We start from the raw sequence: 12,776 nt of genomic DNA, 5'->3' as shown, positions 1-12,776 counted from the left end.
TTTACCTACTAATTTTTTAAGTCCTGGGGTGCAAGTAACAAGGAAGGAAGGAATGAGACAGTTTGTTTCTCAGGAACTTAATTTCTGATGTTTATGGATGCTTGCATTGACATAAACAAAAGATGATTATTGAATTACGACTTTGAGGAAGAAAATTAATTATTGATGCGTTAGTCTAAAATTCTGAGTCAAAAGAAACCTAGTTTTCATAAAACTGGTAAAATTCCTAAATATAATTTCCCCCTACTTCAGTGTCAAAAGGACCAATGTAAATTTGTCTAGCCCCCGACTTGCAACTACATACAAAAACTCTATGGGCCATATAAGTGCTTACTATTAAAATACAGTACCTGCTATCTGCTAAATCACTGACAGCCACTGGCCTCAGACTGGGATCATCCCATTTATAAACTTAGCATTTTTGTTTGTAATGTAATTGGGTATGCAAAGAAAAGGTTATTTTTCTTAAAGACAAGTGGAAAGGCTGTATCTGTATACCAAGACGGTGATATATGCTATAGAAGTAGAAAATGAATTTGACGGTTCTATGGGGGGGGGAAAAAGATGATAAGGCCAATCTATGGGAAAATCCCTTCTGGGGAAACCTGTTTTAAAAATAAAACAGAATACTATGGGAGGTCGAGGCAGGTGGATTGCTTGCACTCATGATTTCAAGACCAGCCTGAGCAAGAGAGCAAGAGTGAAACCCCTGTCTAAAAAATAGCCAGGCATTGTGGCAGGCACCTGTAATTCCAGCTACTTGGGAGGCAAGAGAATTGCTTGAGCCCAAGAATTTGAGGTTGCTGTGAGCTTTGATGCCATAGAACTTAATTGAGGGCAAAAAAAGTGTGACTCTATCTCGAAAAAGAAAAGAAAAAAAAAAGAAAAGAAAACAGAATAGTTAATTTCTAATATCTAATACTATTTTTAATATAACGTAAATACACAGCCCAACCATACAGCTTAAACATTGAGAAGAGTATATTTTGTTATCCTTCCCAATGTCAGGCAGAAACTGCAAGATGGAAAAGCCCAGTTATTGACAATAAAATTGGTGATTTCTATTTCTTTCTGAGTACAAAAGCAGAATCTTATTATTCAACCTTAACATTCAGAACCCTGCTGCCCAATATCCATCATCAAATGGCATATAAACAATTCCAACAATAGGATAAAAATGAAGAATATTTCTGAAAAATTATCTTTTATAGTTAATGTGTACAATAAACACCTTTAAGAATGTTTTAAAAATACAGATTTTAGAAGTGTACCCAATGACCTGGTGTGTCTGCAGAAGCCCTGGGAATTTGCACTTTTACCAAATACCCCAGCTAACTATAATGATACTACTACTCAGACTAGATTATTGGAAAGACTTTTCTGATTCATATAAGTATTGGTTGGCTAAAGGAAAATATTCCAAGGGATAAACTGACCTTTTTCCTTTGACTTTTTTCAAAGTAACTAAACTTTATGCTAAGCATTATTTCATTGGTTTGAAAAATTAAGTGATGTTTAAACCACCAACTGTCTAGTTTGGTCTATAAAACCAATTTATCAAAAATTTTCTACTATGTCATTGGATTCTGTCTAGACATTGTAATAATTTGTTTAGTGTTATGACATTAGAAATCCTTATCCTTGGTGTTTCTCTGGGGGCTCTGATAGGTTTCACGTAATGTTTCTTATAAATCATTTCCGACAGTTATCTAATTTAGACTTCAATTTAGATAAGTAATACTAGCATGGTATTTATTTTTAGACAACTGACATACATAGTTGTATCCCTATTATGGAGGTTAACAAACTGATGGCAATCAATAAATGTTTACAAAATAAATAGAAAAAATAGAAATAGAAAAAATTAAATTGAAAATATAGACCCACCATCTTGAAAATATAGACCCACTATCCCCATGCTGAATTTAGCTTCATACATGATAGCCCACGTGTTTATGAATATATCTAATTATATAGTGAGCTGACATCTTTTCCAGACTAATTTACACTTGTTATTTTGCTTTAATTTCAAATCAATGCATAGTATTATTATTTTTAAGATATTTCTTTCAAAAACATCATTATGCAAATAAGTAGCTTTATTGAAACCATTTAAATTATACAGTAAGCACACTGTGAGACATTTATAAGAGTTAATTTTCTGCTTTTTTCTTCTATATTTTAACACATTCTAGGAAAAGGTAATTGCCTACATACAGCAATGATCATGAGCCTACCACCTATCCTGTAGGAGGACGGAATATTCCACTAAGTTTTAAGTATTAAAGAGGGATTATTTCAGTGTTCACTAAAATATATGTACCGTACTTTAGCTGTTCAGTGATAAGGTGAACATTTGGAAGCGCCCTTTACTTCTTTCATTGGCAGAAAAGCTTACCTAGCAGGGCCTTAGAGCTCATGCAGGTCAAAACTCTTATTTCCGTATTAAGGAGGAAAGCTTGAGGATATCAAATGACCTGGTCACAGTCCCGTGGTAGTACTAGCCTAAATGAAACCAAAATCATTGGTCCTTTGTACTTTTCATTACTTCAGGCTGCCTATTAAAAATATGTCTGTCATAGTTAAATTCAGGTTCTAAATAGCTCCAAAACTAGACCTAGAATGGACCAAGGGCATAAAGGGTACAAAGGTATGGAGACATTGTTTCTGAAGTAGTTAGAGCACTGTAACTACATGAAGAACCTAAGTATTACAATTCCTTCTGCCTCTAGCCCCTGCACAATCCCTGACACCATGCACCTCCCAAAACAGTATTTTGAAATTTCTATTTTTATCAAATCAGTTTCCTAGTTAAGAAGCTACAGTGTCTCCTGATGACTTTTCCCAGTATCCTGACACTTTACATGGGTGGCATTCAAGTCCAGCATAAAAGGTCCACATTCCTTCCAACCCAAAACCTCATTTCTCTGAAACACCAGCCTATCGCTGTAGGAAGCTAGAACACCCTGAGATTTTAAGTGTCTTTCCCCAGGATGTTCCCCACCTAGAATTCTTATAACGGTAATTCTTCTTGAATTACTTAGCAGTGCATTTCTCCTGTTTTGTTTTTTTATCTCCCCCACCCCCAGGGATATGTATCCCTTAGTGATGATCCTTTCCCTTAATACTCTAGCTTGATATGAAGCCTCAGTGCTGGGATGGGGAGCATATTTAGCATCTGCCTCGCATCGCATAATTCAGAGAACAGACAGGTATTTAATTAAAATTACTTCATAATTTCTGTTTTAGGAATATCACTGCAGTGACAATAAACTCCTACTTTATTTAGCAAAATATCAACAATTCTGGCACTGAATTTCCTTACTTTAAATATAAATGCAATCTGAAGTATTATATCCAAAGAAAGATAGCTTGAATCTCTGCCTTATTGGGAAAAGCCTCAATTCATCATCCTTAAACTGTACTGAGGGTCATGGTCCCCTTTGTTCTATTTAGTCAGCTATTAATTATCGCACGAGACTCATATTCATACAAATTTTCCAAAAGCAAACTAAATTTCATCCCATTAAATCTTTCCTAACAGTAATCATATCAAGTGCCTTAATCTGAGGAAGTTTCGGCTTTGGGTTTAAAAGGTCAGCCTCAAAGGACAAAAGACAGACATGGCATTTTTCTTGTTAGAATACATTCTGAAAGTTAAACCAAATTGTCTCTGCAGAAAGATTATAAATAAATTATTCTCCAATGGCAACAACCAGGAGTGTTGTTTATCTTTGCATCTTATACAGACTTTCAAGCATCTTTATTACGCGACTTCCCTCTAGGCAAGAGGCTATGTGCTGAGATATGAGTATTCGTGACATAGCTGTGGCCTCTAGGGGCAAACAGCCTATTGGGTCCATCCAATTTATTAAAAATTGTAATTACAGTTGAACAAGATAGGCACCTTGGCAGAAGAAAATGGAAAGTGCCATATGATAGCAAAGCAGAGAATGGCTGAATCCATCCGGAAGCATCTGACAGGTTTTGCACAGACAATGGCATTTAACTTAAGTTTGGAAAGATGCTTGTTTGAACAAAAGGGGAGGGACATTCCAGCAAGAGAAAACAGCATGTTTTAAAGGTATGTCTGTAATAAAGTGACTGCTATGTTCCTGAAATAATGGCATTAAAATGTGTCCCATGTAGTTTATAATTTACTCCAGACCTTGACACTGGTACTATACACCTTGATACTAAGCTTGCCATTATTTCTCCAGACATAAGAGCGACACATTACAGATCAGGGAATAAAAATGGGCTAAAAGATGTATTTTAGAGAACATACTTGATAGGATTTGAGGAAGAACTGAATGGGAGTGAGGGAGAAGGAGTTGAGATGACACTGAAGTTTATACCTTGGCTGACGAGGTGGAAGATGGTGTTTTTTTTTTGCAGTTTTTGGCCGGGGCTGGGTTTGAACCTGCCACCTCTGGCATATGGGTGCCCTACTCCGTTGAGCCACAGATGCTGCCCAGGATGGTGATTTATTAATAGAAGATTCCCTCTTGATTACCAAGAAGCTCACATTACTTATAGTTGGGAGAGGCTCAAAAAGAGGGCCTCTGAGGGGCTTGTTAGCATGAGGACTTAGACGAGAAATGTTTTTGAAGCAGCAGCTTTTTCCATTAACAGGGACAGTTCCTAAAAGCTCTGCCATTATTACTAGACAGTAATCATTTTGATAGTAGGAGCTTTCTGTCCTCTGAGAGTCCCAACTAAGAGCTGTGCTTTAGCAAATCCCTCAAATCCTTCATACAACAATTCTCTGGAAACTCAAGTTGCCACTATCACAGTACTAAGCTTCTCCACTAGACCAATGGAGCTTATGTTCTTGATGCAGGGAACAGATCTCTTGGGAGGGTGGAGAGAAGTATTCTCACTGGTCCTTCTCCTAGAGGCTCCAGGGAAGAGATGGGCAGGCCAGCCTGCACCAGCATCCCTAATGCACTGTGGATTCTGTGAAAACAGAGAGAGGGGAAGGGACAAGGAGAGGGAGCAGAGGGAGAGACAGGCAGAGACACTGACTGAAAGAGAGCTTCATGCTTACTGCTCCCACATGGCCAAAGAGAACAGAGCTGGCACTGACACCTAACACCATTCTTTTGGCTGTCATTTAGTCTTACTTTTAAAGCAAACATAATAAAAATTTCTTCCATTTTCTATCAATTTAAGTTATTGTATTCCTTTCACCAAACTTTTCAGTGGTCTGTAATATTTCTATAGCACTTAGCTAATCAGCACTGCCAATGCCTGGTCTCTTCTGCTTATTCACAATTTTCTGTGCAACACATGTGTACAGTACTTCTAGGATATGTGACTTGTGTCCTCTTTATTTCCTTTCCTTCCAACTTGCATTTCTTGAATCAGATCCTATCAAGTATGTTCTCTAAAATACATATTTTAGCCCACTTTTATTCCCTGGTCTGTAATGTGTCGCTCTTATGTCTGGAGAAAAGAAAAAAGATACTATGTGAGATCTCTTCTACCTCTCTATTCCACAGTGATTTTCCAGTCTGAATTTTAAATTAAGTATTGTGTGTATAGTTCTGGTCCATCTTATTCTTGTTGCTATTCATAACTCTATCTTCCTCATTAGCTGAGTTATATTACATGTTCCATTATGACAAAATCAAATAAAGAAGAGGTGAAGATCAAGATTGGGGGAGAAGGTGAAGAAGTCAATTTGGACGCGGATGGAGACCTAACCAGTGATTGACAAGGTGCTGCTTATGAAGGTTTGAGCCTCAAAGTGATTGTTGATGACAAAAGAATAGATGAGATTTCCAAGGAAGAGTATACAGAGTGAGAAATTAAGAAAGTCATGATAAAACCATGTTCAATATGAATCGTTGACTAGAAAAGTTAAGGAGCGAGACTTCGTGTAATTATAGTCAGAGAGGTAGAAGGAGAACAAAAAAGAAGCAGTTCACAGGTTACACCAACAGACCCTCCAGTCTGGAAGACTCTCAAAAAATACCTCTGACCACAGAGTTGTCAACTAGGAGAACAAAAGGTCATTGCCCTTGAGAGATTTCAAGTGAGATATGGCTGTGGAGAAGTGGAGTCAAAAGATGAATAAAGTGAGGTCTGATAGAGGAGAAAAATCTTAGTAGGTCAAACCAAGCTTAATGCAGAATATTCAACACCCACTGAGGTTTACCCGTGTGTAAGACACATGTGGTGAGAGAAAAATTGAACATCTTAATGATATTGTACACTTCAGGCCTGCAAAGAATAACTACACACATTATAAGAAACAAACCTGCACATCTGTACTTCCAACACAACTATAACTTCTTGCAACACTATACTAGTTTCTAGTATTCTTCATCATTATTAAAAAGGTACTTCCTTACAAGTCCAATTTCTTTTCTTTCCTTTTTTCTTTTCTTTTACTCTTTTGTAAGTTCAACTTTGCCAACTTCCAAACCACATATGAAGAAATCTCTCAAAACATTCTAATCTCTCTGATAAAATCATGGTTAATTCCCACAACATATAAATATGCCTAATCTCCTTCATCTTAAAAAACAGAGAAAAATCCACACTTATCTCCCCATTGAAAAGCACCCTCTCCCCTTCCCTTTACAGTCTCCTTATCAGAAACATTGACACACACTCATCCATACTTCAGCACGTACTTGGCAACCCTCAGTCCACTGCAGGCTAGCTTCTACCATGTCATTTGTATGTGTGAAAGGATAGAGCAAGAAAATAGAAGACCACTTTGATAAGCTTCTATATGTTGGTCATTATTATGATCTCCTACCTGTCCCTCATCTTAGTTTACTTGCCTTTGCTTTTATGCAAAGATATTTTTAAATCACATACTTGCCCTCCACTTCATTCAAAAAAGACTATCATTACATCCTTCTACCACACTCACTTCACCCATGAAGGTGAACACATATCCAAACAAGCACATAAACAAAATGTTCAACTTGTAGGTCAATTACAATAACACTCCCCAAAACATCGTAGTTGAAATCTTTCTGTCCTTGTCATTTAGGTCATCCCCAAAAGAACAGTATTTTGATACACAAGCAACATGCAGATTATCTTAAATCAGCCATTCAGCTTATTTTTTGTTTGTCCCCACTGTTCATTTTGAATTAACTATAATTTTGGTATCAATGTGATCTTATTTACCCACTGCCTCTATGGACCTCTGTAAGTTGACCAACCAAAGAACTCTAACAAACTGGTCAACACGCAGAGGTGGTCAACATAAGGAACCAAGCCTCCTATACCTACATGTCCACGAGGGGCATGAAAATTAGGTGAATGAAAATTAGATCAACTTAAGAAGGTGATCAATGTAGGGAGGTGGTCAACTGCGGAGGTTCTACTGTATTTGGTTAGCACTGTATTCCCATCCAGTAGAGAGAAACACTTTTTTCTTTCGTCTTTACTTTGATTAGCTATAAAATGAAAGTAATCCATTCTTGATTATACTGTCTTCAATCAAAAGATCATTATCTTCCTCATGTAACTTTAGTAAAAGGCTTTAATTATGAAGAGTTTTAAATATGGTGGAACCTCTGTAAGTTGATCACCCAAAAGACTGTAACAAACTTGTCAACACAGAGGTGGTCAACATAAGGAACTAGGCCTATTGTACTGAGTACATGTGGTGCATGTCCAGTCTATGAAAATCAGGTCAACTTAGGGAATAGTCAGTTAGGGAGGGGGTCGTCAGTTAGGGAGAGGGTCAGCTGTGAGTTTCTACTGCATTTTGTATTATTTCCTGACTACATGTTGAGCAGCACTGTTATAAATTAAGTGAGCCACAGTGAGAGACTTTCCAAAGCCCCAAGGTAAGAAAATTAAACCTAGAAGCTTTTGGTCTTACATGGAGTAAGTGTTTATTAACAACAAAAGTCTTACATGGAGTAAGTGTTCATAAACAAAAGTTGATGTAATATTTTTAGGTTTGTGATACCCAAGTGTTAAAGCATAGTTTTAAAGTTGTAATTTAAATTAAGTTTTAATTTAATTTTTAATTTAAGCTCAATTTATCAGTTTATATGCAATATAGTATGTAAGAAGATCAATGGAAGTTTGTCGAGAGAAAACAACGAAGTTCAATAACAAGTTAATTTTCAATTTTCACATTAAATTTACACTAATTTCAATGGTAAATACAGAAGCCAGGATGCAATTTAAATTTTGATGTTAAAACAATGATAAAAAGCAATAATGTTTTGTACAAAACTAATTTATTCAAGGCAAGGTATTAAGTGCCTAAAAAATTGAACATAGAACTACTAGATATTATTCTGAATCATTTTCCACAAACTAATACGTACATGTCCTATTTTTTTAAGCAAAGCACTCTACATTTTAAAAAATGTTATTGCATAAAGTTTTCCACATTTGCAAATTCAGATTTCATTACTAAAACATTTCTTAATGAGAAATCCACTAATAGGACTTGGGACTCAGTTGAACTGCCTTGGGGAGAGCTTGAGCAGGAGTGTAGAGAACTTTGGGCATTGTCTGGGGCCCCAGACTGAGCCACTGAGCTGGGTGCAGGAAGCCATTGTGAAAGAACTACCCCTGCAAGCTCCGCCCTCAGGGTCAAAGTAACCTACTGACTGAGCAGCCTAAAGGCGGGGACTGAGCTGCCTTACAGCCTTAATCCTTAGGGGCACAGTGAGACGGTTTTGGCACACTGGAGCCTTGGGCTGTTGCCCTGGGTAGAGTGCCGTGACGTCACAGCTCATAGCAACCTCAAACTCCTGGGCTTGGCGCCGCCCAGACCTCCATAAGAGCTGTGCAGCGACCCCCGACCAGTGACCCACACCCACCAGACCTCCACATTCCCTGACCAGGAACTGCGGGAGCCACGCAACCCTGCATCCTCCCTCCTGTGTCCTCCCAGCTTCCACACTAGCCCGTTCATCTGGACAGGGACTCTGGTAGCTGTGTGCCCTTTGGAGCCCTCCCTGCCTCTGCGCAGACCTCCTCTTCTGGCCAGAGACTGCTGGAGCCTTGGGTTCTCTATGCCAAAGTCACTGCGCACCAGGCACTCCCAGAACTGTGCGCACCACCCCCAGCCCTGTTGCTGGATCCGGGTGTGTCACAAACCGGAGCTGCTTCCACAACCAGAACTCCCTAGCTAGAGCAGCCCCAGAGGAACTACACAGGGTCACTCCCTACAAAGATCCAGCAACAATAGAGTGATCCCGCTGGGGTCTAAACTTGGAGAGACACCTCCCCAACTCTGAGGACAGCCAGAGGCAATGGTGAAAAACAATCATGAGGCGAAATTAACAAAAAAACTCTGGCAATATGAATAATCAGAGTAGATCAACTCCCCCAAGGATCGATGGGGCAGAAACAGCACAAGACCCCATGCACAAACAAATAGCTGAGATGTCAGAAATTGAATTCAGGATCTGGATAGCAAATAAGATTGAATTAGAATTCCAAAAGCTATCTCAAGAATTCAATGGATTCAAAGACCAAATGACCAAACATTTCGACACATTGAGACAAGAAGTTGCAACCCTCAAAGATCTGAGAAACACAGTAGAATCCCTCAGTAACAGAATGGAGCAAGCAGAAGAAAGGATTTCTGACATTGAAGACAAAGCTTTCGAACACTCCCAAACTCTCAAAGAAGAAGAGAAATGGAGAGCAAAAACAGACTACTCTCTCAGAGAGCTCTCAGATAATTCTAAGAAAACCAATATTTGTCTTATAGGGATCCCCGAAAGTGACAAAGTGGCTTCACAAGGCACAGAGTCTCTTCTCCATGAGATTATGAAGGAGAACTTTCCAGACATGCCAAGAGATTCCAAAATTCAGATGGCAGACAGTTTCAGAACTCCAGCACGACTCAACCCAAATAAGACATCCCCCAGACACATCATAATCAATTTCACTAAACTTAATATGAAGGAGAAAATTCTGAAAGCTGCCAGATGAAAGAAAACCATTACCTCGAGGGGAAGAATATCAGAATAACTGCAGATCTCTCTGCTGAAACCTTTCAAGCTAGAAGAGGATGGTCATCAACTTTTAATCTCTTAAAACAAAATAACTTTCAACCCAGGATCCTGTACCCAGCTAAACTGAGCTTCATTTATGATGGAGAAATTAAATACTTCAACGACATGCACATGAGACCAACTCTCCAGGACATTCTTAGACCTATCCTCCATAAAGACCAGTGTAATTCTCCACCACAAAAGTAAACCCACCCAAAAAATTTTTGACCCAATTCCAACTTCCACGTTGCAAAAGGATTAAAAATGTCCACCAGACACTCAAAAGGCTTATCAATACTCTCAATTAATGTGAATGGTTTAAATTGTCCTCTAAAGAGGCATAGGTTGGTGGACTGGATACAAAAACTCAAGCCAGATATCTGCTGCATCCAAGAATCGCATTTTACATTAAAAGACAGATATAGACTCAAGGTGAAGGGATGGTCATCTATATTCCAGGCAAATGGAAAGCAGAAAAAAGCAGGTGTTGCAATCTTATTCCCAGACACAATTGGCTTTAAACCAACCAAAATAATTAAGGATAAGGATGGACACTTCATATTTGTTAAAGGTAATACTCAATAGGATGAGATCTCAATTATTAATATTTATGCATCCAACCACAACACACCTCAATTTATAAGAGAAACTCTAACAGACATGAGCAAACTCGATTTCCTCCACTTACGTAGTAGTTGGAGATTTTAACACCCCATTATCAGTCCTGGATAGATCCTCCAAAAAGAAGCGAGGCAAAGAAATTTTAGATTTAAACTCAACCATTCAACATCTGGACTTAACAGACATGTACAGAACATTTCATCCCAAAAAAACTGAATACACATTCTTCTCATCAGCCCAGGGAACATACTCCAAAATCGACCACATCCTAGGCCACAAATCTAACCTCACCAAATTTTAAAAAATAGAAATTATTCCTTGCATCTTCTCAGACCATCATGGAATAAAAGTTGAACTCAATAACAACAGGAACCTGCATACCCATACAAAAACATGGAAGCTAAACAACCTTATGCTGAAGGATACATGGGTTATAGACGAGATTAAGAAGGAAATCACCATATTTTTGGAACAAAACAACAATCAAGACACGAATTACTAGAACCTCTGGGATACTGCAAAGGCAGTCCTAAGAGGGAAATTTATAGCACTGCAAGGCTTCCTCAAGAAAACGGAAAGAGAGGAAGTCAATAACTTAATGAAACATCTCAAGCAACTGGAGAAAGAAGAACACTTCAACCCCAAACGCAGCAGAAGAAAAGAAATAACCAAAATCAGAGCAGAATTAAATGAAATTGAAAACAAAAGAATTATACAACAGATCAATAAATCCAAAAGCTGGTTTTTTTAAAAGATCAATAAAATAGATAAACCTTTGGCCAACCTAACCAGGAAAAAAAGAGTAAAATCTCTAATTTCATCAATCAGAAATGGTAATGATGAAATAACAACGAACCCCTCAAAAATTCAAAAAATCCTTAACGAATTCTACAAGAAACTCTACTCTCACAAATATGAAAATCTGAAAGAAATTGACCAATACCTGGAAGCACGCCACCTACCAAGACTTAGCCAGAACGAAGTGGAAATGTTGAACAGGCCTATATCAAGTTCTGAAATAGCATCAACTAAACAAAATCTCCCTAAAAAGAAAAGCCCAGGACCAGATGGCTTTACGTCAGAATTCTACCAAACATTTAAAGAAGAACTAGTACCTATACTACTAAACCTCTTCCAAAATATAGAAAAAGAAGGAATATTACCCAGCACATTCTACAAAGCAAACATCACCTTGATCCCCAAACCAGGGAAAGACCCAACAAGAAAAGAAAATTATAGACCAATATCACTAACGAATATAGATGCTAAAATACTCAATAAAATCCTAACAAACAGAATCCAACAACACATCAAAAAAATTACACACCATGACCAAGTCGGATTTATCCCAGGGTCTCAGGGCTGGTTCTATATACGTAAATCTATAAATGTAATTCACACATAAACAAACTTAAAAATAAAGAACATATGATTCTTTCAATTGATGCAGAAAAAGCTTTTGATGATATCCAGCATCTCTTCATGATCAGAGCACTTAAGAACATTGGTATAGAAGGGACATTTCTTAAACTAACAGAGGCCATCTACAGCAAACCCACAGCCAATATCGTATTGAATGGAGTTAAATTGAAATCATTTCCACTTAGATCAGGAACCAGGCAAGGTTGCCCATTGTCTCCATTGCTCTTTAACATTGTAATGGAAGTTTTAGCCATTGCAATTAGGGAAGAAAAGGCGATCAAGGGTATCCACATAGGGTCAGAAGAGATCAAACTTTCACTCTTCGCAGATGATATCATTGTATATCTGGAAAACACTAGGGATTCTACTACAAAACTTTTAGAAGTGATCAAGGAATATAGCAATGTCTCAGGCTACAAAATCAACACCCATAAATCTGTAGCCTTTATATATACCAACAATAACCAAGCTGAACAAACGGTCAAGGACTCTATTCCTTTCACAGTAGTGCCAAAGAAGATGAAACATTTGGGAGTATACCTAACAAAGGACGTGAAAGATCTCTACAAAGACAACTATGAAACTCTAAGAAAAGAAATAGCCGAAGATGTTAACAGATGGAGAAACATACCATGCTCATGGCTGGGAAGAATCAACATTGTTAAAATGTCCATACTTCCCAAAGCAATATATAACTTTAATGCAATTCCTATTAAATCTCCATTGTCATACTTT

At 37.9% G+C, this 12,776-nt stretch overlaps 1 protein-coding gene across 2 annotated transcripts in view; it reads right to left on the bottom strand.

Annotated features, from left to right (window-relative positions):
• The window catches only part of MDGA2 (MAM domain containing glycosylphosphatidylinositol anchor 2), an 838,509-nt gene that overhangs the window by 511,479 nt on the left and 314,254 nt on the right, over positions 1–12,776 (bottom strand). The window lies entirely within an intron of this gene.

Source organism: Nycticebus coucang, chromosome 6, assembly GCF_027406575.1.
Source record: "Nycticebus coucang isolate mNycCou1 chromosome 6, mNycCou1.pri, whole genome shotgun sequence".
Classification (NCBI taxonomy): Eukaryota; Metazoa; Chordata; class Mammalia; order Primates; family Lorisidae; genus Nycticebus; species Nycticebus coucang.
Note: the sequence above shows the minus strand (reverse complement) of the source record. Positions and strands in the feature narration are given on the sequence as shown.